At 39.3% G+C, this 27,979-nt stretch overlaps 1 long non-coding RNA gene and 1 other non-coding gene across 2 annotated transcripts in view; one reads left to right on the top strand and one right to left on the bottom strand.

Moving 5' to 3' along the window:
- Nucleotides 1-1,385: 1,385 nt before the first annotated feature.
- Nucleotides 1,386-1,514, top strand: Trnal-caa. The gene is made up of 2 exons: nucleotides 1,386-1,423; nucleotides 1,470-1,514. It is a non-coding gene; the product is annotated as a tRNA-Leu (tRNA).
- A 555-nt stretch (nucleotides 1,515-2,069) lies between these two features.
- Nucleotides 2,070-27,979, bottom strand: part of LOC119657639 — a 94,086-nt gene continuing 68,176 nt past the window's right edge. Inside the window, exon 3 of the long non-coding RNA XR_005250154.1 lies at nucleotides 2,070-2,185. This is a non-coding gene — a long non-coding RNA (uncharacterized LOC119657639). The remainder of the gene's footprint in view (nucleotides 2,186-27,979) is intronic.

Raw genomic sequence — 27,979 nt, 5'->3', positions numbered from 1 at the left:
ATACTGGTGCAAAATTCGGAAATCCTAGGATGAACTTAAGGGGGGTTTTTTAGTAAATTTCTAAAAGTTTGTAATATACTATTAGTAAGTTTATTTGAGCAGGTATCGAAATAGGACATATTTTGAGGCCTAGATTTCATGTAAGCGCATCACCTTGATTTTTCCGGATTTTTAGGTTGGGTAGTTTCCGAAAATGAGTCCTGTCTCACTTTAAGTGCGTACATTTTGACTCCGTACTCACGCACTTTGTAATTCACTCTAAAACGAATATCAGTACAAATCGAGACCTTTCATTTGATACCCTACACGACTATATCCGGTGAAAAAATAAACTCCACCTAAACTTATGCCACTCGCTGTATGCGTGGGATTTCATAGTTCTCTTCTGTCCACCAAATTTCGTTCGGATCCGTTTAGCCGTTTTGGGGAAAAGTGCAAGTGGCCGACAGATAGACATTGCATCGATTTTAATAAGGTTTTGTTTTACACAAAACCTTAAAAAATGGTCCGACCAGGCGAGGATATCCCCGAAGATTCATTTTGCCTCTGCTTCAAGACTCGGTACCTAGAATCTGTGCTGGAGAAGCGAGTTCTAGCACACTTCCTGTTTGGAGTTAAGTGCTTAAGCTACAATGTTGTGTAATTTGAGTTGCGTGAAGTCTCTTATTGCTGGCGATTTGAACGCTATGGCCATTTCGCAGTCAACACGCTTTTGATTAGTTGAAATGTGGTCTAGTTGTTAATGAAAGTTAAAGACTTGGTTGCATGCAAGATGAAAGATGAAAGAAGGAGGAAATTGTCTGTTACGAGTTGTCGACCAGTATGCGATTTACGGTTTTTGTCATTACCAGTTGTACGATGTCCCTTTAGCCAAGTTGTGCTTATGCGTGAAGCAATTTCATAGTGTAGTTCACCGTCCAATCACAGTATATCTAATAGGCTTATCCGTACACATCATAGGCCCTCAACATCAGGCAGTATTTACATGTGCTTTAGTGACGGCCACATGAATTTAAATATCATCACTAAGAGTTACGTAATTTCTGTGTTGTTAGTGTAAGCTTTATACTTCTATTTATATATTCATATGAAAACGGTTTTTAGTGAATACTTATCTCATTTTCTTTTACCAAGATAAGATAGATAGATAAATGAAATAAAGGACTAATTTTGCGAAAGTGAGTTTCTAGTTATTTTAAACATTTCCTAGCCTTCATTGAATAAAAACTCAGCTGACGCCTTTTGCTAGCATAACAGGTCTTTGAAGTAACAATAACTCCTTCAGTATAACTTTTCTACTACATTTATCCCTACGTTAACTTTATCACAACATTATATTATCACTAACGCGGTACTCGAAATATCATTCCGAATTCACAAACAGTGTCAGGATGGCCGAGCGGTCTAAGGCGCCAGACTCAAGAGTCGAATCTTACTCGAGCCACGAGTTCGAGTCTTAAAGTTGAGCGTTCTGGTCCTCTCTGAGGGCGTGGGTTCGAATCCCACTTCTGACAATGTATTTTATGGAAAACTGATTCGTTTAAGAGGGAATTATCGCGTAGAAGTATTATCTAAGTTTGTATTTTTTTCTACAAAAATATATCTTTTGATTTAATCAAAGTATATCGTTGAAAGGCTAAGTCGCTACTGCTAAATTTATCAGCAAAGTACTAGAGATGCGGTAGTCGTTGCGATATGAGTTCAAGCCAAGATTTTGAATTGGCGTGAATTCAATGAATATCATGTCATGTCTCAGTTTTGAATAAAAACGCTAGAAGAAAAAAAAAAACATATAAAGAAAACAAATAACGTCCTGCAAATTTTCTTTTAAAAAGTTGCAATAAATCTCATTTGGTTGGCAGATATCTTGACGGAGATGAGTGGCGAATCGCCATCTGATAAGAGGCTGGACGGAAGGGAACGTTTCAATAAATATCGCCAAGCTTAAATGAAGAAAGGAGGGCTGTCGACTGAAAATTGAAGGAGTTAACAGACTTACCGAATTCTTCCTGATTGCCAGGAGGAATGTGCGAGCTTCTCCGGATGTTTCCGTGGCTATGGAGAAGTCGAAGAGGCAAAGATGTCCGGTAGAAAATCTGCTGATATTAAGAGACAGGCCCGTCCTGATCCGGAATACACAGCGGTGGCAGGTGGATTTATGTGGCTGGTGGCGTCAATAGTCGTCCTCTAAAAGCAAGCAGTGGAGATTCAGGTAAGTTTCACATTCATACTGACGATTAAGAAACTATTGTAGTGTCAATGAATGAAACAACAGCGAAAAAGGCCAGAAAAAATGGTCCGACCGGGCGTGAAAAACGAAACAAGAATATTAACTTTAGTATAATGTGGACATTGATTGGTTTGGGCTGCAGTAAATTTACAGAAAAGAGGCAAATTTGATTTACTATAACTTCGAAGGTTTGAGTTGGTTCTGAGAATACCCTCTTTTAATGAGTGATCATTTTTCAACAGCACTTCTTGGTGCAAATAAACCCGGAGCTAGAACAGCAACCTGTTTGGAGTTCATCCCTTGAGCGACAATGCTGTACACTTTAAGGGTATGTAAAGGCAAGAAATCTCTCAGCGCTGGTGATGTTAACGCTGTGGTCATTTCGCAGTTAACTGTTTTTTGATTGGTTCAAATATGGTGGTCTGGCGGTTAATGAAAGCGAAACACTTGGAAATGTGCAGTTTGAGATGTTCCAAGGAGGAAATGTTCTATCAAAAATAAAAGTAAAAGGAAAAGTCGTAAACCTAAAATGGCGCTCATTGTCTTTGGCAGCCGTCCAACACTCTGAACCACTGTGGTGGATTTTCGATTCGAGATGGTATATCCATCCAGTGAATAATTTGAACATTCCGTCGAACTGTCTTTCTTTTTCAGTATTGCGACAGTTGTGGTTTCTTGCCTGTTACATTGTGTTCTACCATTCTCAATAACATAAGGGAAGAATTCACTAAGCCAAAGTGTTACGTCATAGTCTTTTGCACTTCAAAGTTCAGTTTTAAGATCTTGTTGCATTTTCCTGTTTATTCTTCAGTTTCTATGTCGCCGACAGATGGTATTACTCCAGATGAACAGAATGAACAATTTCTCCCGTTGAAATGTCCTTAAAGTATACAAGCTATCTGCCTGCCACGGGTCATCGACCAATATGCAATGTGCGGTTTTTGTCATTATCAGTTCTGAAATGCCCCTTCAGCCAAGTTGTGCTTATGCGTGGAGGAATTTCAGTTCTGGCCAAGTCGCCGCCGCTGTTTCGTTGGGGTTGTTGGTCAAAAATTCTGTTTTGTTGAGATTCAGTCTCAGCCCGTGCTGCTTGAGGTGGTCATTCCACTTCTGACCAGGCTGATGGAGATCAGCTTTATTGAAAGATGTTACGGGGACATCTTCTGCACAGAGCAGGGGCCCTGGACGATTTGTCTCCCTAATTACAGCGTCCATGACAAGAGTAAAGAGGAGGAACAAGAGGGCATTTCCTTGGTGACAGATACAAGAAGCGATTTTATCACTTGCCACACTTCGAACTTTACTTTTCAGATCACGGTGGACCAGTTTTGCAGTTCTTGTCAAGCTCGGCTTAGTTCACGATTATTTGAAAAATATCGCGAATGTGGTTGTGTTTAAACATCTTTATGGTATGGAATAGTGACCGGGTCGGAAGCAATTTCAGTATTCTGCTGGATTTCTTTTCTTTTTCCATATCGGACTGGTCGGGCTTTCTTGCCGGTAAAATGGTTTTCAACCCTCCTAAATAATGCGATTGAAGAACATACTGACTCACAGTGTTAATTCCAAGATGTAAGGAAAAAAAATATAACCATGAAAAATATGCTGTCTTATGTGTGTACATATAGACTGTTGGATCACTTCGCATTTTGCGGGTGTGTACTATTTAAATTTTTGCGTTAAATGTTATACTTCACCTTTGAATAAGTACAGGGTGCGGCAGCATAACTTCCTTTTTTCAGGACTCAATAAAAACTATTGTATGCATCGGAAAATATTTTTTATTTTTTATAATGTTTTGAAGATCAAATCTGTTAGGTGACGTCCCCCATTCTCCACACATTGCGTAAACTGATTTCTGGCGTTTGTTATGACTCTTGTTAGCATAGCAGGTGTTATGTTGGCAACTTCTTCTTGGATATTGGTCTTCAAATCTTGTAGGGTTCTTGGACGGTTCACATAAACACGGGATTTGAAAAAACCCCATAGAAAAAAATCACAAGGGGGCAGATCGGGAGAGCGCGCCGGCCATTCCAAATCGCCTCTAATTGAGATAAGGCGCTCTGGAAAGTGTTCCCTCAAAACAGCCATCGATGCTCTTGAAGTGTGTGCCGTTGCACCGTCTTGTTGGAACCAAGTGTCCCCCAAATCCAAATGTTCTAGCCGTGGGAAAAAAAATTCTGTAGCATATTTTCTTACCGGTCCGAATTCACTGTCACTGTAACCTCATTTTCCTCAAAAAACCAGGGACCAATAATTCCAGCTGAGGAAATTGCACACCACACTGTGACTTTGGGTGAATGCAAAGGCTTTTGATGCAATTCTCAAGGGTTGGTGTCAGCCCAGTAGCGCATGTTTTGTTTGTTAACCGACCCACACAAATGAAAATGGGCTTCATCGCTAAAAAAAACAATAGCACCCTCGGGAACGACATCAAGAAGAAGCTCACACGCGTTCATCCTAGAATTGAAGTCACGTTCTGAAAGTTCCTGCACTATCGCCATCTTATAGGGATGAAAATGAAGATCATCACGAAGAATTCTTCTCACGGAACGATCGGATAGTCCAAGGGCAGATGCGTGTTTGCGCGCAGAACGCCGTGGCGATCGCAACATTGACGCTCTCACTGCTTCAATGTTCTCAGGTGATCTAACGGGCCGAGGGACTCCAGTTCTTCCTTTTGTCGCACTTGCAGTTTGTCTGAATGTAGTGACCCATGTAACAATTGATTTGCGGTCTGGGACGGGAGCCAACGGGGCTAAATTAAAGCGATTCCGAAATGCACGCTGTGTTGCAATAACCGAACATCCGCTTGAAAAGTAAACCTCAACGGCAAAGGCACTCTCCTCACTATTCCAACGCATGATGGCAACTGAACCGTGTCGGGACAAAACTTTACAGTATCCCCTCTTGAACGAGACCACTAGCGCTCCGCTATGACATCAACTAACTGAGTGGCGCGCATTTTAAAAAAGGAAGTTATGCTGCCGCACCCTGTACCTCTCACAAAATAAAGTTTATTTTAAAAGGTGACTAATAGTTGTTTAGTTTAGTCTGAAGTTATCAATTATAATGGATCAGTCCTTTTTAAGCGGGTGTACTTGTATGACTTGAGGATTTCCGCGATTCTCCCGGCTCACACTTCTTTCCAGGGTATTGTTAAAATTTGTTTTCTCTCCCGTGGATCTTGAACAGCGAAATATCCCATGTTCTCAATCCACCGCTATGCTACCGCATCCAAAACAAATTTGGCGGATCACCAACCCCAAAAGCAAGCAGATACTGCCTGTACCAACCACCGTCTCCCATGATGAATTAGCTAAGGTGGTAGTTGATCCTTCTATGTTTTGACTGAAACAATATCCAAGTGTTGGCAATGAAACGACGATGCTTCAAAACCTCAGCTGAGTTGCCAGAGATCAACTCTGACCTTAGCGCATTCCTGTGTTCTGTGTGCCCCTCCGTACTTCTTGCATGATGCAGCAGACTTACTTCTTTTGCCTAAATGTCATGTGTTTTGAAGCCGCTCAAAAACTTCAGAGCCATTGGCTGGTAAATCAAATTCACTTACCTTCGTCTTTGAGAGTTAGCAGCACCCCCGTATACACAGGTCACGAGTAAAGTGGAATGGATTGTACCACTCCCACTAGAACCAATCTTCGATAGTGTTTCAACCACCAACATTTTTAGAAATGCCTCAGACGACTATATGTCTACCAAATTCCACTTTCATAGTGTTCTTCTTTCTATGGTTTAATATTTAGGCACGTAAAATTTTCTTATCCGTTGAGATCAGCCCAGCTCTTTCTACCCCGGAATTTACCTCTGCCACTATCTCCGTTGAGTAAACCTCAACATCCTCTTTGCTGTAACTATTAGAATCAGGTCACCTGCAAATCTGACAATCGTAGCATATCCTGGGACGGAAAAACAAGCATCACATTGTACATGTCCTTCTGTAGCCCCCTCCAAGGGTTTATGTTGGCATATTCGTACAGCTGTTTGAAGCATTTTTGTTTTGCATCGTCCGAAGCCTCTGATAAAGCCTTCCTGCTGGGAAACATTCGCTCGCAATCTGGTTGTTCTACCAGTAGTTGGGTTGTCTTCTGGGTAGTAGTTGCCGCGAAAAACGTGTCCCATTCAAAAGCATTCGTCCTGCACCCGACAGACTGCGAGAGCTATTTTTCGAGTTCCTCTTTCTTTGTGGTGATCTCATCTACATCTTTGCAGACTATAGTGATTTCCCGGCTGCTAGCTCTAATATAGGCTCCCTGTCCTGAGGTGACTTTGCAATTTGGCTCAAGAATTGGCCCCAGCGACTGCATCTTACATCGCTGGGGTGGTTGGGCATCAAAGTTTCTTTCTTTGCTTATCCTTTCATCATGCACTCCCAACTGGGGGTAACCCTTTCAATCGCAAGCGATGGGACCTGTTCTATTCCACCCTAGCATATATCGTACGTTGCTTCCCTAGTCGCATGAAATCCGAATCGCTTATTCGAGAATAAAGTACTTCTTTAAATATCTGTGAAAAGCTTATAACACCTTGAACACTTTACTGACTTCGGGCAGTAGCTCTCTGGACTAGAAAAGCGAAGCTCTTCAAAATATTTATCTGATATAAGGTCGCCTTGCATCGCAGTACTGAAATGAGTAACCCGGATGCCGTTTAGGTTGTTTCTGAACTTGTGATATCTGAATTGCGGGATGAGTTACCGTTTAATTTTAATTTTATAGGGGAAAAACATTTTTTTAATACGTCTCTTAAATGACCGCCTTGAGTCTCTACGGCGAATAGTGCCCGTTCTGCAGCGTTTTTCATCGTTTTGGACAGTGTTTCGGCCAATATGGTGGCTCTTTCCTATCGAATGTTGACCGTAAGTGCGTCCAGAGCCTTGGCTTGTTGGTATGAACCTTCGATTTCAAGCAGAAATCATCAAGAAATCTGCAGTCGTTAAATCACCATTTTTTTAAATCAAACATCCGGGGTGCAATCGTTTCGAAAATGATAGTGGCTCGAGCTGTTTGTGGTGGAATGCCATCTTGTTGAAACCAGGACTGCTCTATAACATTACCATAAAAAATTGGCATCAAAATAGCAAAAAATATTACGATATCGTTTCTGATTGACGGTAACCGTTTCGCCAGCATTATCTTCCAAGAACAAGTCGGGAAACCGGAAGCTGGATGCCTCAGGTACGAAAGGTTTTGTGTATTTCTTAGTACGTAGCACGTAATATATGCATATATCAGTCTTGAATTTGCAAAGAAACAAAATGATTATGCTTTATATTATAGCCTTCATCACTGCACAATCTCGTGGTGCTAGGATGAACTTAAGGGGGGTTTTCCAGCCAATTACTAAAAATTATAGTAATATACTATTATTAACTTTATTTGAAGAGATATCGATATGGAAGGTATTTCGGAGTCCAGGCACCATATAGCGGCAGCCTCCTGATTTTTTTCACATTTTTCAGTTGGGTAGTTTCTAATAATGGCCCCCTTAAAGAAATGATCAGTTTCAATCCCCTGCACTCCCCACCTTTCGAACAAATGTCGAAACTAAGACCGGCTTCGAAAAGTACTAACCGAGACCTTTAATTTGATACGCCACATATTTGATGAAAAAAAATTTACAACCCCCTTTTCCATGTATGGTGACCCCCCTTAAATTTGACGTAAAAGGATGTAACTCACTGTTTACGTAAGCATTCACAGTTTCCACTTTTCTGACAGATTTGGTATCAATCGGACGGATAGACAGACGGACAGACAGACAGAAAGTAAACCGATTTTAATCGGCTCAGTGATCATTAATGCTGAATGTGAATTTCAACAATATGAGAGGCGTGTAGAAATCTCCTTGGACTAACGCTTCAAACGCCCTACGTTACTACTCGTGCTAGTTAGTGCTGCCACATTTTTTCGCCAAATATGGGCAATCCTGTATTACACCTCATTAGTGTAACATTGCACATTATCTGATCGATTGTAAATGTATGAAGTTTACATAAATAATATCCATGTGCACGCATATATGCGCATATATATATTTGCATATTTGGTTCAAGATACCGGTAATAGCAAACTAGTTTAATATTCAGCTGTGTCTCCTTCCAATTCAATCATCGAGCTTAATGAAATTCTATATTTCTGAATTAAATATCAAAGAATTCTAATTTTAGCCACTGGAATGCATTTGTATGCTAATCAGCTGAAGCATTCACCTCAAGCTAGAGATCTTTATGCCGGATAGATCAGCAAATCTCGAATAGCCAAACTGTTTACAAAATATTGACTTTGTAAACAAATAAGCCTTCGATCCAGAATTCATTCATTTCCATTAGTCCCGCGGGCTGGGATCGTTGAATTCTAAGTGCGCATTTTCTCAACGGCTATCAGTAAGACGCGCCCAATAGTCGCGTCGGATTTCTGAATGATAACACATTCGCGGTTATCGCCCGATCACAGGCAAATGCGCAGTTTTTGAATTGTTTGTAAGCGGCTACATAAACATATACCCATTTAAATGTGCCAATGAACCCTCCTGGATACCCTCCTAGCATTTTGCATATTTGCTCTGCTTGCAAGATCCAAAAACCTACTATGGTAATGCCATAAATAGAAAAATCAATTGGTTGGAATTTACAGGCTCAAGATCATTGATCTTGAAAGGTGACTGCCGAAAGGTTATTCTCAAAAAGGTTAAAAACAATTCGGCTGGAATATTTATGTTATTTATTCAGCTGGAATAGACTTGGGACGCTACAATTTATAGATACAAATCTACATACATGTGTAAATGGCTGTTTACAAATAGAGGTCACTTTTCGGATAAAATTTTGATTCTAATTTTTCAGCAACAATATGCAAAAATAGGCAGAGACCAAAATCTACCTCATGAAATATCGAAGCTGCTGAACATGGTTCTAAAGTCAGTTAGAAAAACAGTGGTAAAGATTAAATTTTCAACCCCATCCCCGAAGGAAAAGTTTATGGAGAGAGAAGAGGGAGGTTCCTCTTTTTCAAGTTCGGTGAAAATTCGTGGCGGTCGCCCCCTCTCTTCATAAGAAAATATGGCCGATTAAAAGTGGAGTCTCTTTGATATCATAGTAAAGTCTAAATTTGTAACCCTAATTTTAACCCCCCGCCTAGTGGGGCTATTTTTATGTCATAACAGAAGGTTTTAAATTTGAACCTCCGCTGCTCTGGTAAAGAACGGTATGAAGGGAGAGGCAGAGGGTCCTCTCTATTAAATGCAGTTGAAAAATCATAGGGGTCGCTTTCCGTTAAAAGTTGTGGTTCTGCAAATAGGGAGTATTTTGATATCATTATGGTAAAGTTTGATTTGCCAACCCGACTCCTGGCCGGATAGGGAGTAAGGAGGGCATGTACGAGGAAGCAAAATGACCTGCTCTCCTGACCGCCCTAAAAATACATAGCAGCCACGGCTCCTTAAAAAGTTACGACGCTCTTCGCGCAAGGACAGGAGAGCATGGAGCAGCAATGGGCGACAATGACTGCCCTACCAATAAGCTCATTAATGATACAGAAATAGGCCTTCTTTGAAGCATCATAACGTTTAAAGGGAGTGATTGCCAGACCAGAGAATAGCAGAAACACTAGTGTTACACCACGAGTCAGAAGCTGCAAGGTCCAAACCCAAAGAAGACAATATTATGGTGGAATCAACTGGGTATAATTTACTATGAATTATTTCCGAGAAGTTAGACAATTTCTGCCGAACTTTATTTTCAACAACTTCGCTAAATTTAAGCAGCAATTCAAACAAAAGACCAGAATGACAGCACCAAATGACTTTTTAACATGGCAGTCCGGGCCCCCCCCATAGCAAATGTTACAAAAGTGGTCATTAAAGCACTGCGTTGCAACGTTTTTTATGAAATTTTTTTTTACAAAATAAAACAAGTCGGGGTCGGAAGCTCGGCGTTTCAAGGTTTTGTTAGTTTCTTATGTATTTATATTTAGTGGATCGATTAAAAGAAAGTAAGCCGTATATAGAAATTATTAAAATATACTTTTTGGGGATTTATTTCTTAAAAATAATATCGTCTAAATGTAGACCCTCGCGTTCTCGGCACTCATTTAATCGAACAGCAAATTACTTATGACGTCTCGGAAGGTGGACTCAGGGATGGCTGCCATTTCGTGACGCATATATTCTTTCAAATGCGCCAGTGAAGTTGATTTATTGGCGTAAACTTTAGATTTAAGATAACCCCATAGGAAAAAGTCCATAGGGGTTAAATCTGGACTGCGTGGAAGCTAATTTATGTGCGGGAGATCAATTTGCCTGGGAAAATTTCGCGAACACGTGGCAGAGACATATTGGACGTGTGTGAAGTTGCTCCGTCGTGTTGGAACCACTTTCTTGGTTATAAGTTTTGCAGCTCAGGTACCAAGAAGGTGTCTAACATCTCCACATAACGCTCTGAATTCATTGTAACTGCACGGCCCCTTTCATCTTCAAAAAAGTAAGGGCCGATAATTCCTCGCGCCGATATCGCAGTCCATACGGTCACTTTAGGCGAATGTAGGGGTTTCTGATGTTTGCGTTTCGGATTCGTTGCACTTCAGTATTTACGTGGTCATTAAGATGAAAATGGGCTTCATCCGAAAACAAAATGTTGGTAAACGTTGAAAATCGCTCAATCACCTGATTTACGAAATTATGCCTCTGACTGGCATCTTGGGGCTTTAATTCTTGCACCAATTGAATTTTGTAGGAGTGCAGTTTTAGGTCTTTGTGCATAATGCGATGTAATGATGATCTATGCACATTTAAAGCACTTGCGCGCTTCCGAATTGAAAGGTTCGGGTCGACACGAACAGACAGAACAACATTCTCCACGTTTTCTACCGTTCTTGATGACCTAGGTCGCCCCAATTTTGATTTATTCAGCGTTGTACCAGTCTCTTCAAACTTTTTAACCCAATGTCGAATGAGAGAAATGCTTGACGCATCATTTAAGTGGCGAAAACCTCGAATACTGCAGAATTTTCTACCCGCTACAGTTGCCGAATCGCCGTTTTTGTAAAACTCTCGCACGCACAACGCGCGGTCTGCTCCCGAGAAACGCTCCATAGCGACTGAATTCCCAACAGCCAGGCTACCGATTGACATAACCCCCGCGTGCCTGGGATACGTTGCGTTCACGCAGTAAGCTAAGTAAATATAAAATTTCTTTTGAGACACCTTGTATATTTGAGTGCAGAACTATCCCATTTGTGCGTACCCCGTAATCTATATCTCTATTTAGCATGCCAAACTATTCACTTTAGTGTGATATTGATATTTTGTTCTTTGGGTTGCTGTAATTTTCCACAGAAAAGACCACTTGAAGCTGCTGCAACTTTATCAATAGTAGTACTTTGGTTAAACTTGGGGATATGATACAGTGAAAACTCTTATGATCGAAGACTGACCGTCGAGCAATTTTTGTTCACTCAAGAGAAGTGTCCGTCCAATTTTTAAAAGGAGGAATAATACAATTTTTCGAAAAAATTCTGTCAAGAGAGGTCACCTTTGTAAGCAAATACACTTTCTAAAGATATGACAAAATTTTTATTTCATTCTTTACCAGGCAAAACTGAAACTAAAGATCCATTCAGTTTTTATTTACATTACCTTTTTTAAAAAAATCCAAAATTGTGGGTTGAAGTAACATTTTCTGTTTTTTTTCCAAGAACAGTATTTGAATACGTCCTTCTAAATTGTTTAAATGCTCGAAGGCAATATAGTCCTTTTTACAAAAAGAAACTTTAAGGTTGAAATTGTTTTGAAAGCGGCCTGATTTGACAGCACCCTCCTCAGGCTGTTCAGTGTCGGATTTCGCTACTGGGAAAGTCGATCGCAAGCTCTGGGATTGTTGATGGAGACTAAGTGGCTAATTCTTTATCGATTTCGAAGATTTCTGTTGTGTTGGAATAGCTCTCCCCAAGCGTTCTTGCTAACTGAAAAATAGAAGACAGAAATAGAAGAAGGGACGTTGCTCCAAGGCGTTAATTGATTTCTTCACCGAGGAAGTATCAATGCTTGCCAAAATGTGTTTAACATACATGCTTTAAAATTTTTAATAACGCCCTGATCTAAGCTGATGTTGTGTTGCTTACTTTGTAATTCCAAGTCGCGAGGATGCATTGTCTAGGAAAAGCAAAATTTTCCTTTTTGATGCCTAATTTTTCGGTGGAATCCCATTAAATCGAGTGTCATCCACGCTTTTTTATTAAAATGCCAAATTATTGGCAACCGCTTTATGTCCATGGAGGCAAATACTCTGGGACAGGTAGCTTTCCCAATCACGAGTGGTTTTTTCTTTTTCTCCTGCTAAATTTGCGCATAGTAAAATTGTTAACCTTTCTTTGGACAATTTTCCATCGTGACACTTATCCAATTGGAGAGTAAGCGTTTTGTTGGGCAATGCTCTAAAGGAAAGACCTGTTTCGTCGGCATTATAATGTACTAAGGTCTATAACCAATTAAAAGTGCTGGAAGTTTTTTTAAAAATTGTTCAACGTCTACTGGATTAACAGCAGAGGCTTCACCAGACACACATCGAAATGCTATGTTGTGCAAAATCTTTGCAACCGATCGTTAGGTGCCGCGAAATACTTAACTCCAAGGCTTAAAGCTATTTCCCTAGATTTCTCTTGAAAAATTGGTCCCGATAATGGAGTGTTTTGACTTCGGACCTTGCAGAACCAGTGATAAACCATTGCATCAATATTTTTCAATTTTGAATTGATAAATTTTTTACTTCATACTATAGTCAATATCACTGCAAATATTTTATAACTCTAGGGTAGACTTAAACATAGTAATATACTATTATTAACTTAATTTGAGTAGATATCGATATGGAGAGTATTTGACTTCTTTAGACTTTTCGGTAACCTAGCTTCTGGGAATGGGTCCGTTAAAGGAATCATTATTTTCGGCCCCCCGCACTCCCAACCTTTCCAGCAAATGTCAAAACTAAGGCTTCGGAAAGTACTAATCGATAACTCTTCATTTGATATCCAACACGACTACATTCACTGAAAAAAAAGATATCCCCTTTTTGCATGTATGATGGCCGCCCTTTAAACTCAACGTAGGAAGATTTAATAACTGTAAACGCCCCCACACGCAGGCGTTTACACTTACCTATTTCTCACTAAATTTCGCGTCAATCGGTATAGTCGTTTCTGAGAAAAGTGCCTGTGGCAGGCAGATAGAGAAACAGAAAGACCGACATTGAACGGATTTTAATAAAGTTTTGTTTTACAAACAAAACCATACAAAACAGCCTCAGTCGTACTTTCCAAGAATATTCGAAATATCAGCTGTTACCGCAGCAATAGTTACTCATCTGGTTCCTTCTCTCCTTCCTCTGGTGTTCCCCAAGGCTCTATAATTGGCCCCCTACTCTTCCTGTTTCTTTTCAATGACCTCGCCTCCATCCTCACCGGCCCGTATTTGCTTCACGCAAACGACCTTAAATTGTTTGCCTCTGTTTCGTCTCCGTTGGACTGTGCTCTCTTACAGTTGATAATTTAGTCCGTTGGCGTTCGGTCAACAAGCTAACACTGAATATCAAAAAATGCCACTGGATGTGCTATTCCCTTAAACCCTCGCCAACATCCTTTTCGTATTCTCTCAGTGGACAACCCCTTTCGCTACTGACCTCCTTAAAAGACCTGGGTGTAATCTTCGACGACAAACTTCGTTTCAATTCCCACTTCGTTGACATCATCGATAGAGCTTCCAAAATATCTGGTTTTATCCAACGTTCCATTTCCGACTTTATCTCAATCCAGCCCTCCTTAATACTTTTCAATTCCTTTGTCAGAAACATCCTTGAATATTGCTGTGTAGTCTGGTCCCCCTTCCGCATCCTTGACTGCCGCGCTCTTGAAGCTGTACAACGCAAATTCACCCGGACCCGATTTTACAAAAAGAACCTTCCACGGGTTGATTATCTGTCACGATTCCGTACCCTCTATCTCCCCTCCCTACAGAAAAGCCGTATCTTTCTTGATATGTGTACTCTTTTCAAACTCTGCAATTGTCTGATGGACTGCTTCGCCAACTCGGATATTACTTCCCATATCGCCGCGTCTCATAACACACGTAGTGCGGACATTTTTGATGTACACTTCGCGGAGCTCGAGATTTACTTCCACCCTCCGATTCCGAGGCTTTGCCGGTCCTACAATGACCTACAGCTTGCGTCCTGTGACTTTATTTCCCTCTGTAACTTTAAGTGTAAAATAAACCATTGTTTTGCTCCTTCCTCTGGGGACAATATGTAATAAGGAATTTAATTTCTGTGTATTGTCCTCATTAAATAAATAAATAAACAAATAAATATAATATATAGAAAATGTTTCGCAATAGCCTAAGACAAACGCTAAAAATGCATTTGTTAATGGACAGCTCGATCAGGTATATGGCAAAACTACGCAATGCATGATGAAACAATAAAAACAAAAAGTTAATAATAATATTCGAATATTCTAAAATTTCATACTAGATTTGAAAATATTTAAATAGGCTTAGGGTTTTTTCATTAAAATGTTAAAAAAATGATTAACAAATCGGGAAGCCGGAAGCTAAACACTTCAGGGATGAAAGGTTTTGTGTATTTCTTTGATACGCATATTTAAGCGGGTATTTGCCCTATTTGAACGTAGCTGGTTTGTCAAACCATTCACTTTAGTATGATGCTGGCATTAAAAGTCCAAGAAAGTGAGAAATTTGCACAGCAGCGACAATTTTGATCTATTATAACTCTGCTAGTAATACTGTGATTTCCACCAAACTTAGTAGTATTGTGCTCTATAGTATAGCCTATATAAGATTATTATTATAGATAAGATTATGATTCTAGGATACAGTAAAGGGGTGCCCAAAGCCAATGTCTAGAAAATATACTTATAACAAATATGATAATATACAATTGTTAACTTTATTGAAATAGGTATCGGTAAGGAGAGTATTTTGAGGCCTAGATACCATATGCATTTACCTCAATATTTATTCTCAGATATTTAGTTTAGGCGATTTCTGAGAACGGGACCTTGAAGTAATTGACCTTTTTGGGACCGCCAGGCGTCTCCCCTTTACAGCCAATGTCAAATAATAATAATAATGTCAAAGGAAAGAAATATTACACCTCCATTTTGCATGAATGGAGACCCCGCCTTCAAGTCGACTTGAAACTATGTTATTCACCGCATTCATTGAGATTCATAGGTCCCACCTTTGTACCAAACTTCGTGTCAATAGGAGTAACCGTTTCTGAGATAAAAGGTGTGACAGACAGACAGTAAACCGATTTTAATAAAGTTTTGTTTTACCAACACCTTAAAATGATCATTTGTAAATTAATATTTTAAAATATGGTAATGTTTTGGGTTTAATATGATATCGGGATGGGAAGTATAAATTCGAAAGGAGGAAAATGGAGTTGCTAAAGGATTCTGAATAGTAAGAAAAGGAAAAATGCTACATACAAGCGAATGAAATGAATTATTTGGTATAACTGATTCTGTAAGAAAACCATCCATTTTAATAAGGTTTTATTTTATGCAAAAAAGTTAAAAACCTATCTATTCTACCTTTTCAGAGGTTAACCTTGAAATAGATCGCAACCCCGTGAAAAGACGGAAGGGTACGGGGTTAAATACACCACGCATCCGACACTTCGCTCAATAAAGAGAAGATCCAAAGACCAGACAATGAATTGATTTCAATGAGAATTTCAATCCATAACAAGCAGCCAATCACAACCTATCAATCAGAAGTTTTGATTGAAGAAACGCTTGCTTCAGCACTCAATCACCTTCAATTAAGCATATTAACGTCAGAAAGTCATAGCCTATGAAAATCAGTACCAATTTATTAGAACCCCAATTTGCATTAATGCAACTAACCACGCATCGGAGCCTATATATAGATTTTATCAAATCTAGAGAAAAATAGTAGCCATTCATGTTGACTCGAATGGGAACGAAGTGTACTGGGAAGATTGTCTCAGTGGCCAAGCCAAGGTTACTTAAAATCGAATTAAACTGAGAGCGTGTGATCAGTAACAATAACACATTATCAAATACAATATAATAACGAGCACAGATTGGAGCGCGCATGTACAGGTCAATGGAAGTTGCGAATACAAGTGCGGGTACTGGTTCACGATCAATTGCGAAAAAAAAAGTTACGAAAATTTTCCATTTTTTTGCCAGGCATAAAAAAATTCATTATGAATGAATTTTAACGAGTAAAGTGGGTGGAAGATGAATTCAGCCAAAAACGTTTGCAGCCAAATGGCTGCAGTTAAATTTGCATTGCCAGAATACCATTCTAAATTCCAACCTACGTAATAAAATACAATTTTTCTTGTAAGAAAAATTTAAAAAAAAATTTTTAATTTTGGGGAGAGCATCATAAAGGAAATTAAGGGCGAAATCAAGCCTGCAACGTATAAAAGATTGCCCAATTCTATTCTATTTCGACTCCACTTCCAGATGAACTACAGGAAAGAGGGGGGGACGTTCCTGGTGCTATGCTGCATACTGTTCCAAACTATTAGGGGCCATTTCTTCCAAATCCTACGCAACCTTTTTGAAATCTCTCAGTACCTTACTTCGCCTTTGAGGTTACAAAATCTGAAAACCTTTTTCGGAATACATAATTTCTTCTTAATTCATCAAAACAAGCTGTTTTATAATTAAAATTACCTTAATTATTCTTAATTGAAAAGCTTTGGTCATGCCTATGTTAATCTTTCCGAAATTTCAGACAATTGACGTACTAGTAATATGGTATAAGTTGTCAGAAATTTGCGTCTCTTACTAATTACGAGGTTCCAGCCAGAAAGGAAAATGTACGTTGCATGCGTTCATCCAACGCCAAATTGGAATATGTGGTGGAGGTTTTTGGTCTTTCATGGATACTCGCCACTTTATTATGGAAAGGAGAGTTAAGCATCTATTTGTTCCTCTTCATTGATGACATCGACGCGGACAAGGTTGGCAAAGGAATCTTAGAGTTATCCTCTCTGTTGTCTATTGAACGGGATGATCGGAGTGCAGCAACGGGATTTGTCAAAATTTTGAGCTATTTTCACGAAGACCGGTGACCGGGCTTGAAGGGAGAAAATTAGCCCCCTCCCCTTCAATTTCAAAATCAATCTAAGTTTGAAGAAGTCTCTTTTATCCATGGCCGAGTCTAAGAAAAATTCATCTAATTTGCTGTTGACGTTCCCAATGTTTAAGATACGCCGGTTAGAATACTGAGAATGGTACTTATTTCCTAGAGGGATACTTTACTAATGGACACTAGCTATTCTGCTGGAGATTTTCATCGCTGTATAATTGTCATAAAGAATTCTAATAAAAAAAACCAGGTGAGAAACATTTTCTTCGCAATTAGACCATGGAAATGTCAAAACGCATTATGAGCCCCACCTCTAAGTTTGTTAGAGTTTCTCTAGTTCGGTTCATTCAAGAAACTCGGAACACCCCCCTGTGCTAAGGCGAAAAGTATTGATTCCCCCTAATCACTACTTTCCGTCTGCTTCAGTGCTTTTAGCACTTGTTTGTTGAGGGTTTGTATAATTTTTTACATGGAAACACGACCGAGCACCAATTTAGGTTTTCTACAGTAAACAAATGCGTGACACTTACCTTATCTCAATGTTGGGTGCAACTGGACGATCTTGTTTTAATAGCTGCTATATATTTTTTGTTGCAGAAGTAGGTTTGACAAGAGGGGGGGGAGGTTATACATCTCAGGCCGCGAATTTTCTCGGGAACTAGGGATGAAGCTGCATAATTTTCACTCTGGGTCTGGATTTGCTCTATATGACGAAATGACAATCGAAAAGAAACGGTGCCAAGAACTACCTCTAATCTAATTTTTTCTACTCAATCTAATTTTGGTTATTTGGGTCCCCGCGAAAATTTCGGACACGGGGAAAGTCACCTCCCCCTTGACATCCGATCCTTCGCTGCATCTACCTATACTGTCATGGAAGTGTTGGAATCTCAGTTTGTCGAAAGTAAATACAGTCGTGAATATGGTTAACAATCGGACAGAACATTCCACTATGAAATACTTATATGTGATATTCCTTAAGTAATTGGAAACAGGATTATGCTGTGAAGCTCAAGTAATAGAATGTTGCATCGAACAGTGGTGACTTCCTTATTGCAGTAGCAATAACTGGTATTTAGAACCAGATAATTCTGTCGTTCCATGAGCTAAGCGGGAACATTTCTCAATCAGCAAAACAAAATCCATAAATAAGAAAGACTTTTATTTGAAAGGGAAAATTGAGAAAATTGTTACTAATTGTTTAAGTTGCATTATATTCGAGAAGAAACATGAGATATAGAAAGCATTCTTGTATATCGGTCCTATGACAGTTAATTACGCACAGATGTTAGTCATGGTGGATGTCTTTACCTAGGCTTGGCGAAAGGGGGGAGGAAAGGTCCCCCGAACCGGGAGTTTTCTCAGGCGTCCGAAGTAGAAAATAATAAAATTAGGTAGCTATTGCGCCAGGATTTTCTCTACATTTCATTACTACAGTAACTATCATGCGACCAACAGGAATTAAATTTGGCCGAATACCTCCATTCGTTTGATCATTTGCTATTGAAGCAGTTCTGCATCTTTTCTTACTTCCACTTCTTGCTGGAGCAATTACTGTGTTATTAATAAATCAAATCAAAATAAAACAAGTCGGGAAACCGGTGTAAAAGGTTTTGTGTTTCTCTATGTGACGAACATAACGCAGTTTTCCATTGGCTGATAGCATTGCCTGGAGATATTTAAATCGCTCAGTTTCGTCAACGGCAGTAACCTGCCCATAACTGAGCGATATAAATAACTCGGGTCAACGCTATTTGGTAGAATGAATTTAAGGGGGGTTTTTCAGTAAATTTCTAAAAGTTGGTAACATACTATTTTTACACCCCTCAGGTACTGAGGAAGGGCACAAATTGTGCCCGAAATACGTATTTATGACTAAAATTAGCATATTCCGCTTTAGGAATAAATTAAATCTTTTTTTTATTTCGATTCTAGTCGAAAGCGTGGATAAAATCGACAAAATTTAAAAGTGATGTTCAAAAGATAGAAGGCGAAATGCTTCATCCTGGAACGTTATATAGTTGCTACGATCCTTAAACTCTTATTTTGATACATTTCAAGAACATGTTGCGGCAGCATGCTCTCCCCAACCCGGGAACGCGCAGGTCATTGTTAGGTTTTGCGCAGTTACCAACTTTCTTTCTCACATTTATTAGCACTGCGTATCCACCAGTCATCTTTATTCCAGCTAAGGTATAAAAGCTGCAATCCCCAAAAGGGGGAGACCATCAAACAACAAACTTGTGCAGAGGTAGTTACATGTACAGAGACAGCTTTCTACAGAATAAAAAGGCATTATGTAACGAGGTAAGGGAGACTCGTGAAAGCAGTTTGTTCAGATTCAGTTGGAAACTATACAAGGAGGAACTATTTTCAGTTATCTAGTTAATTTTGTCAACAGCTACTCGGGAGGAAAGGCGGCTCTGATACGACACTGATTTCACCATCAGTGTTTTCTCAAGGTGCATAGTATATTGCCTCTGCCACAGCACAGAGCTCTATGGGATAATAGGTCTCTGTGCTGTGCTGATAACGCCAAAGGTAGTATTAATTACAGCTATAAAATATTTTAGGACTGATAAGTGGTATACATATGACGACGAACTTTCAGAGTGAGCCACATGAAAATTGGATCTATACGCCGCTAATAATCAAAATATACAACCAAAAGTTGACGACTCTGGAAAGCGATAAATATTCGTCTGGAAGTTGGTAGTTGCAAATGTAAGGCAACCAATAATCATAGCCGACCTTTTTAAGGTTTTGCGTAAACACAAAACCTTATTAAAATCGGTTTACTGTCTGTCTGTCTTTTTTTTTTTTTTTTTTTTTTTTTTCTGATGGAAGGTGGAAAGCTTCAAAAGCTACCGCAGGCTCCTGCCACACGGTTATGTGGGACTCTTACCCACTAAAACCACCTCCTTCTCCTTCCACTCTCCCCGCGGGACTCCCATTTGGTATTACGTCGCGGGGCTGGATCAGAATTTATTCTGCGCTCATGTCAACATTCGTGTTCCTCCCGCGTTCATTCTTTCGGATGACTTCCTCCTGCCTAAGCTTCTTTCCGATGGCTGTAATCACTTTTTCTACTTCGGTCCATATCCCCTTGGCTTTCACCATAAGCTCCATGATATTTTCGGGTGTAAAGTGCTCCCCGGTTGTAGCTTCTAATGTAGCCCTTTGGGTTTCGAATCTGGGGCAGTGAAAAAAGACGTGTTCTGCGTCCTCTGGAATGTTTACACACTGTGGGCAATATGGCGAATCATCGCGCCCAAATCGGTACAGATATGCTCGATAGCCTCCGTGTCCGCTCAAGAATTGAGTTAGGTCGAAACCTACTTCGCCGTGAGGTCGCTCGATCCATTTCCGGATATCCCATATGATTTTGTGAGTCCAACGGCCTTTTTCTGACTCGTCCCACTTCTCTTGCCATTCCGCGACAGTTTCAGCTCGTGCGAACTGTCGCCGACGGGCAGGAGATTCTCCGGTGAGGTACGTTCGATCGTAAAGTCGTTGTATTTCTTTCGCCAGAATCTCAATCGGGATCATTCCTGCTATCACGCAAGCTGCTTCATTAGAAATTGTTCTGTAAGCGCAACATGTTCGGAGCACACTTATGCGATACGCAGCTCCAATCTTTCTTTTATTTATCTGTCCATCTGTCTGTCTGTCTGTCTGCCTGTCTGTCTGTCTGTCCGTCACACGCATTTTTCTCGGAGATGGTTATAGCGATTGACACCAAATTTGATAGAAAGGTGGGAACTGTGAACGCTCACGCATACAGTGAATTACATCCTTTTACGTCGAATTTAAGGGGGGGTCCCCATACATGCACAAGGGGGTGTAAAATTTTTTTCATCAAATATAGTCATGTGGGGTATCAAATTAAAGGTCTCGATTAGTGCTTTTCAAAGCCGATCTTAGTTTTGATTTTCGTTGGAAGGGTGGGGAGCGCAGAGGGTTGAAAGTGATCATTTCTTTAAGGGGGCCATTCTCCGAAACTACCAAACCGAAAAATCTGAAAAAAATCAGGAGGCTGCCACTATATGGTGCCTGGGCTCCGAAATACCTGCCATGCCGATATCTGTTTAAATAAAGAAAATAATAGTATATTACTAAAATTTTTAAATTCATCCTAGTACAATGAAATTTTGCAGTGATATAGGCTATAATATAGAGCATGATCTTACCAAATTTGGGGGAAATCGCACTATTACTAACAAAGTTATAATACCTCAAATTTGTTGCTTCTTTGAAAATTGAAGACTATGAATGTCAATGTCATCCGAAAGTGGATACTCTCACATAATATATGGATATATTACGTGCTACGTACTAAGAAATACACGAAACCTTTCGTACCTGAAGCGTCCAGCTTCCGGTTTCCCGACTTGTTTAACATTTTGATTCGACAGTTGATTTGCATGGGAGGAGGTCGAAATTTGGATGGGTATAATGGGATCATTACCACGGCAAAAAGTGACATGGAGTACTGCTGAAGGAATATGTCGATTTAACTATTCTTTTCGACCGAAGGACCTCGAGTTCTCAAAAAAGCAAGCGGTTTGCTGCCAAAAAACCTCCGCGAAGCGAAAGCAGAATTTGATTTTATGCTTCAGCATATGGCAATTATTGGTGTGTGAATGCAACCACCATTTCGGACAAATATCCGATCGCCCATATTAATGACTTTGCTCACAAACCATATTTCAATGCTGGAGCAAATAACCAAATTCCCGTGGGTTCTGAAGACATGCAGAAGACGGCGGTTATTACGCCTACAGACTGCACGAATTCAAAGTGATGATGGCATGTGTAATGTAGCACAGACTTTTCAGCGTTATATCGACTATGCGAGATCCTCGTTGCTTCTAAGACCCAACATTTAAAAGCTGTTTTAAATGGACTACAAAAATACTGATTGTCAGTGCTGACCACATTGCCTCCTACAGTGTACTGTAGTGTACCGTTACGGTCTTGAATGAAGTGCTCTAACACACTTCAAGGCCCTGATCCAATATGGATTGTGGCGCGAACGATTATTACTAATATTATAAACATAGCGAAATGTATCACCATGTCTCAAAATCTTATGCATTGTCGGAGTCGGAGTCATCATCATAAGATTCAAAGTAAATTTTTGTAGTTTGTCCTGCAAATTTCTCAAATTTGTCAGTATCATTTTTTTGTCACTTGACAAAGTCTCTAAAATTATATTACATTTTTTATTAAGTTAATGTCAAATCCTGTGATGCAGAAAGAAAGTTAAGGATTCGCGAAAAATCTTCTTGAAATATGCCCGTCATTGGAAGACGCCAAGCTTGGTAATATTCCAAGGGGGCAAACCACATTAAAAGTTTGGGATACGAGGGACCTAAGCAAACATCTACTTGATGTTGGAACGAACCAAATGGCTAAATTTGGTTTTATCCTAATTTAGGCTCAAGCTATTGGCAATTTAAACTTGGATATAATTCGCAGCCTTGTCGTGCTTTTGCGATTGTATAAAGGAGCGTTTTCTACCTGTTGCCACTTTCGGTCACGTTGCTCCCAAGGCTAAGGTTGCCTCTGCCCTCAACGAAACCGTCAGTCTTTCTTTTTGCTCCACATTAAAAGGTTTTCAGAATCGATTTTTTTTTATTATATAGATCGTTATCTTAGCTATCCCAAAATAACCTGCAAAAATTTCAAAGTGAAATTCCCTTAGATATTATGAACGTGGAACCGACCGCTTATCGGATATAGGTTTAGGCTCGAGCGCGCAGGATGTAGTTGCTTTATGTCCTTACGTAATCTTGTAGGACAATATATATTTATAAATACTTGGCGTCAGTTCCTGCTACGAGTGTATATGGATTTACCGTAACTGTATTTTGTTAGTAATAAAGAGTGAGGAATATCTTTATATCCTAAGGGCAAACAATTTTTTTTCAAACCCGTTTTTCTCAAAATCCACATTTGCGGGAATTTTTGCTTAAAAAGTAATAAACCGATCATTACGAAATTTAGGGGTATGATTCTTTACAAAATTTCCAAGAATATGAATCACCATTTTGATGATATCATTAAGGGTGCCTTTTTGCGTTATTTGTAAAAAAAATGGTGGAAATTTCAAATTTTTTTTTAACAGCTAAAAAATTTTTGATGTCGATTATTTTCACCTGGATTGAGGTTCGTATTCTTAGAAAATAATGTAAATTTGAAAACTTTTTGGTTTGAGAAAAAAATTGGAGTCGCTACACGTCCCGTTGTTGGAGAACTCTAGCTATGCCTTTCTGTCAGGTAACTTTTTTATTCTTAACTAATTCTCAAAGGTTGCTCGGAATATAACTAGTATAATGGCTAAATTTGATTGAATTCCTTTTTTCCTACTAAAAAGAATTCTAAAAACATACATGAAAATATGGCTCTAATGTGGTTTCACCCCTTAAATGAGTTTCGTATTTTCAGTTTTGTCTCAGCCAGGATTTTTTTGTATCTTTTGCCCTCTTCGCTTGCCATTTTTTCTCAGTGTTTTATATGATAAATTAAGTAAAAATTCAAAGAATTGGATCCTTGCGTGAGTATGGATAATCCAAATTTAAGAGAATTAGGACTTTCTATGGATTTTGATCGTATATTGAATTTACTGAAACCTTTTGCCGCTTGCCCGCTTACTTATATAACACGACATCGTTGATGCCCTGTTCGCATTGCATTGTAAACCTCCGCATCGGTCATCGTAAATACCAATGTGTGCTTTATTTAAAGCATACCGCCAGAAGATTCAGTTTTTTTCAAATTTTGTATTGAATAAAGCTGATCCGCATGAACTGGCAATATCTTTTAGAAGACGGTCCTTGGTTCTTCCAAATGATTTTCCTTTGGCCAGCAATATTGGATATGAGCCACAAGGGCATAATTGAACTCTGAAAGATCTTTGCGTCACTATCTGTACTACATTGAAATTTTTATTTAAATGCTTGTTGTTGCCAAACGTTACGCTCTCTCTCCCAACAGCTTTAAATTAGATTTTTCTCTAGTAGATGTTGCAGGATAATTTCAGTACACGTTTCATTAACTTTTACGGGCTCTTCTCGCAGAAAGCACCCTTGTTTTGCCTTTTAAGGGCTTTGTATAATATAAAACAAAATCAATCAAAATCAACGAGGCTACAACTGTTTCCGAGGAAAATCTCCGAAGCGGTTGTAGCCATTGCTACCAAATTTGATGGAAAGATGAAAACTGTGGACGCTCATGAGTACAGTGATTACATCATTCTACGCTGGGGGAGTGTATTTTTTTCTCACCAAATAAAGCCACGTGGGTGTCAATGAAAGGTCACGGTTAATACTTTCTGAAGCCGGTGTTGGTTTTGATATTTGCTGGGAAGGTAAGGAAATCAAAATCAAGGAACTGGCACCATATGGTGCCTAGGCTTCGAAATACCCTCCATATCGATGTCTGTTCACATAAAGTTAATAATAGTACATTACTATAATTTTTAGTAATTGACTGCAAAACCCCCTTTAAGTCCATTCTAGAAGTTGTAGGCTACGACATCCTACCAATTTTGGTGGAAATCACACTATTAGTAATAAAGTTATAGTAGGTTAAAATTGTCGCTTCTGTGCAAATTCGCGACTTTGAATGTCAGTATCACCCGAAAGTGGATATTCTCACATAATATATGCATATATTACGTGCTACGTACTAATGGAACAAATGCACACTCAAATATCTTTATAAAAGAAATAGACAAAACCTTTCATACCTGAAGTGTCCAGCTTCCGGTTTCGCAGACTTATTTAAAAGTGAATAACATTTCTAGAGGTTCTTGTTGGCAACATGAATAACTTCGTTTTGTTCCCTCGTCATATCAGCTTTTACAAAAATGAACAATGCTGAGTGTGCTTTTTGATGATATCCTTTAGAGTAGAAGCAATATTTTTTGGATATTTTTCTAACTTATCCATTTGTTTTTTGATTTTGGGGGTTGGTCGATTTTATTGTCCAGGTATGCAGTTTTGTGGTAATGTTGAGCCACCGCTTGTTTTTCTTTAAAAAGCGTTGCTTCTTATAGTTCGCGGCTGCCAATTTCTGCTGAATTGGAATTTGAATGTCCTTAAGCAATGCTGGTCTTTTCAATGCGCTAATTTATTCTTAACTTTCTTTTTCAGACAATACCAATTACTGTAGCTTGAGATTCTGAAATAATAATTTGAATTAAAGTTTTCCCAAAAAACTTATGTAGGTCTTATTAGTTAAGTAATTGCCGATGAATAATGCGGGGGACGAAATTCGAATGCTATTTCGAATTTTAGCCAAATTTCTTTTATTATGAGAGCCCAAGTAATGCCTTATATCTTAACGACTTTAGAACCATCTGTATACAAATATCTTAACTAAATATTCACTCTTCTTTCTTACAATTGCTTCGAATAACATTTCTATCATTCTATCATTGACCTTTATCCTCTTTAAGTAACCCGCCCGGTATTCAAGATACAGCTAGTCAACAGAAATGATTTAGTATCCAGTTTCTTTGTCGCCCAACTGTATCGACAGTCTGTTTGAAACCATGACAATAAACTACCCCACAAGTATAATCAGTGAAAAATCACCATCATTTTTTTTTAAACACCACTCAAGACGGAATATTGATCCGAATCGATAAATCAAGGTCAATCGTGCGTTGACTAATTGCTAGTAAGCTGACTTGCAAGAGTGCGATGAGCGCGGGAAAGATGATGTCAGGTAGCTCATTTGTAACGTCTTTTTGTTTGACTTGTGATACCACGCTTTGAATACTTTGAGCCCACGTTTACACAACTTGTCGCACTTCATTGCCATGAACTGTCATAAAAAGCATTTATGGGGGCAAGTCGGCTTGAAGCACGGCAATTGTGTACGCATATGATAATATGCACGCTTGGAAAAATGCTGCACACTTTTATGATCTATTGTTATTTATTCAGAATACTAATTACTGCGAATCGGTAGTGGAATACGGCTAGGAGAACAACGAGCCGGAAGCTTGACAAGGTGTATCACAGAAGCCAACTATTCGCGTATGCAGTATGACCAGAAGTTGTGTGCTGAGACAGCAACGTGGGCCGCCCTGCATATAGTCAATAATGGGAACAGTGGACATACTGAACATTTTTAGAAAATTGGACGTATCGATTTGAATTTTGGATAATTTCCGTTCGGAGTTTTTTTGTCACCTTCTAGCTCCAATATAGATACTTAAATCTGCTCTCTTAGCATCAACCATCAAAGACTTCTTCCATTCCGTTTATTATATTCATTAGTTTGGAACTATAATATAATAAGTTTGCATGTAATTCACCTTTGAGTACTCTTTGGGCTATAAGTGGCGCCCAACGTGGGATGTTGCTACAGTGTGATATATTCAGCACATAATATGTAAATAATTAACTTGTTTAGTCAAAACTTCTAAAGATGATTTCTTATTAATTTTATTTTTTCCATACTTGATCAATGAAGTGGGGAAAGAAATTTTCCAGTCCAACTGAAGCAGAAGTAAGTATGAAAGTAGCATTGTCGCGATAGCTTTTGCTTGTTTGTGGAGTGCTTCTTGCAAGATTACTGATATTCAGTAAAAAATAAAAAGAGATAATTTAATTCTCCATGATTTCTCTCCAGCCACTTCCCAATGGAAAGGATCAATCTGTTAGTCCAGCGACCCTTTTTTGACTGGTGCCATCGCGGATGGGTCTCTCTCTCTCTCACTTGGGATAAAGGAAAGATGGACCCGGCGTTATATATGTTCATCATCTTGTCTGCCAAGATGTTAATCGGCATAATTCCTGAAATGACAAACGCCGCAGAATCTAAGATCGCCTTGAAGGCAGAGCACACCTTTAGGGCTGTTCTTTTGTAGACCGTATTCAGTTTATATATTAGGTTGTTGCATATGAAATGGCCGTTTTGGCAATCAAGTGAAGTTAGTTGCGATTTTGGTGTATCAACCAGTTGGCGCTGTTGGTGTTGAATATTGAAGTAGTATTGAAGGAGTATTTACTCCTACATTTAATCAAGGAGTTATTTCAATTTTGACCATCGTTGGGATAACAGGGAACAGAAAGGAAAAAAAGGATGGAAAAGAGCCAAGAACGTATACTTTTTCTGTATCAGTTCAAACTCGGTCATAAAGCAGCGGAGGCAACCAAGAACATTAACAGCGCAATTGGAGTTGATACAGTAACCGAACGAACCATACAGCGGTGGTTCGAAAAATTCCGGTCAGGCAACGTAAACCTTCAAATTGAGCCAAGTGGACATCCAGGACCATCGATTGACAACGACGAGCTGCGTTTGCTAGTTGAATCCGACACACGTCAGTCTGTAAGGGACATTGCAGAGAAACGGGGCGTATACTATTCGACAGTTTCCCGGCACTTGCAACAACTTGGAAAGGTGGAAAAGCTCGACAAATGGGTTCCGCATGACTTTACAGAGCAAAACATGGCGCTTCGAATGGAAATTTGCAGTTCTCTACTCACCCGCAACAGAACCGATCCCTTTTTGCACAGAATAGTGACATATGATAAAAGGTGGATATTATACGTTGGACTAGTGGCG

The sequence above is a fragment of the Hermetia illucens genome, chromosome 5, assembly GCF_905115235.1.
Source record: "Hermetia illucens chromosome 5, iHerIll2.2.curated.20191125, whole genome shotgun sequence".
Classification (NCBI taxonomy): Eukaryota; Metazoa; Arthropoda; class Insecta; order Diptera; family Stratiomyidae; genus Hermetia; species Hermetia illucens.
This window is presented reverse-complemented; position numbering and strand designations above follow the sequence as displayed.